This window comes from Gobius niger, assembly GCF_951799975.1.
Source record: "Gobius niger genome assembly, chromosome: 15".
NCBI lineage: Eukaryota > Metazoa > Chordata > Actinopteri > Gobiiformes > Gobiidae > Gobius > Gobius niger.
Window position 1 is genome coordinate 27,477,898 of NC_136866.1, and position 2,286 is coordinate 27,480,183.

The 2,286-nt window shown below is 41.7% G+C and overlaps 1 long non-coding RNA gene across 1 annotated transcript; it reads left to right on the forward strand.

Moving 5' to 3' along the window:
• The first annotated feature begins 542 nt into the window (after positions 1-542).
• Positions 543-1,323, forward strand: LOC306975362. Its single transcript, XR_013793695.1, has 4 exons — positions 543-674; positions 767-792; positions 939-1,010; positions 1,088-1,323. It is a non-coding gene; the product is annotated as an uncharacterized lncRNA (long non-coding RNA).
• The last annotated feature ends 963 nt before the right edge of the window (positions 1,324-2,286 follow it).

The window sequence follows — 2,286 nt, forward strand, 5'->3', positions numbered from 1 at the left end:
GTTTAAGTCGGCTAAAATTGTACATACATTTATTTGCACATACATTCATCACATTTAACCTCCTTGACGCCACCTTAACCGAGCACCATCTCCAGGTCAGCTTTACCCAAACCTAAAAGCCTCTTGACTGGAGCTTGCAGCCTATAGCCCAGAGTAATGCCTCATTTATAAGTTCCCTGTGTTTCGGTGCCTTGATGTCTTATTTTCATTTTTTTTAAATATTTTTTTAGTTGACGAAAATATCTGGACATTTATTCATAGGTTTATTCTCTTAAAAAAACAACTTTTAATTTAGTTCCAGTCTCATTTTAGTCAGCAAAAATATAACTTTGCCTAAAATATAGGTGAAACATTTTAGTCGACAAAACACTTTGATCCAACACTACAAACCACCTTCACAAACGTCATGTTTGATTAAACGTCGACCATGACGTTTAATCAAACATGTCCGTCCGTCGCAGTGTTTGAATTCTTGAAAAAATAAAATGCTAATCTTCCAGTTCCTGTGAATACTTTTGCAGTAGATTCCTCAGGTCCTACCCAAAGCTCCTGGTTGGTCTCCGTGGCCTCGGCTGCAGGGGCCTCTGTGCTGGTGCTCCTGGCTGTAGCTGCTGTGGTGGTTTTCAAAATAAAATCCAAAAGAAACTCCTCACAAACTATCGAAGACACCGAAGGTACGAAACATAAACAAATCAGGCATTTTCATTGTTAAAATGTGCATCAAGTTTGTAAATAATTGACCTGTTCAATATTGTTTCTTCTGCAGATGATCAACAGATGACGGACCACGTGGTGAGTTTACATGTCAGACAGTTTGATCAGAGCTTTACTGTTTCAGCTGCAGGTTTTTTTTTCCAAGAAGCTTTTAGATTTGGGTAAAACGTGCTCGGTTCAGGCGGGGGTTCAGAGGTTTTTTAACAGTTTCTCTCTCTGTCCAGGCTGATCCAGAGAACAATGTGACTTACGCGACAATCGACCTCCAGAAACCCAGAGCTCAGAGACAGGGAAAAGTACGGAGTCTTTATTTTGCTTTATTTTGTGGCACGTTCCTGCTTTTGAAGGTCTTCTCTTGTATCCGGCGTCGCAGGTGAATCAGGAGGACTTCGTGACTTACTCTGCTGTGAATGTGAAGACCGGATCAGACTCAAACCACAGCGCCATCTACAGTAATGTCCACAAACCTGCAACGGACTGAAAACCAGAAGGAGCGGCTTCTGTTTGAGTTATTTATGGAGCTGTCGAGCAATAAAGACTTTGTAGGAAACTGAATTAGAGATAGTTTAAAGCTATTTAAGTGGATTCTGCAAATGTAAAGGATTTAGCAGCAGCAAAAGAAAACGTAAAATGAGTTACTGTAGGTGTTGTTTGTTTTTTCACCAATTAAAACATGTGCAATGAATGGAAAGCTTGTTTTTTGTTGTGTTTTTGTTGTTGTACACAGTTCACGACCCACTCCTGTTGAAGCTTGGGACTTTAATTCGCTTGTTGCACAATGTGGCTACGCTAGTTCCTCTGAGCTGAAGTTGTGGGCACTAGTACTTCCTGTTCATATTTATTTCCATTAAGATTAGCTTCGACCCGTTCGAATCCTCGTCTTTCCTACAGGTTCTGTGGTGGACACATGGATCTATAATAATAACGGGTGGACAGTGAGTTCCTGGTAGATGATCACTTCCTGCAGGTTAGCGAGTTGCTACAGTGTAAATATTTCCGTAGAGGAGACGTCTATGTTTATAAGGATCAGTGAGTTTGTCTTGAAGCTAAAGGCTAACATTAATTTCATGCATTATACAATTTGAAATAGTGCCTTTTATTCCATTGTTTTCATAGCATGTTAGCCTTTAGCTTCAAGACAATCTATCAATCCTTTATGATCACAGGTGTCTCCGATCTGAACTCTTTACATCAAGATTTGAACATTCAGTAAATGATCATCTTCCGGGAACTCACTGCCCACAACATAATCTTTACACAATATGATCATTATTCAAGGAAAAGAAAACAGACAGGAAGTACAGCACTCACAACTTCAGGTCAGAGGAACTAGCATAGCCATACCGAGTGTAGTTGTACGCACTTCTGCTGGCAAACCAATCACCGCTAGACCCGATGCTATATTAGGGGCACAACTCACCTTCAGCCCTCCTTTTCGCCTCTGACGTCACGTAGCTTAGCCTGGGGACGGAGCTGCTGCGTTTGGCCGGCGTCTCGTGCCAAACACGCGTTTGCACAAGGCGTGAGGCCGCGCAACTGAACCACGCTTTCGCCGTATGCGTCATTGGTAAG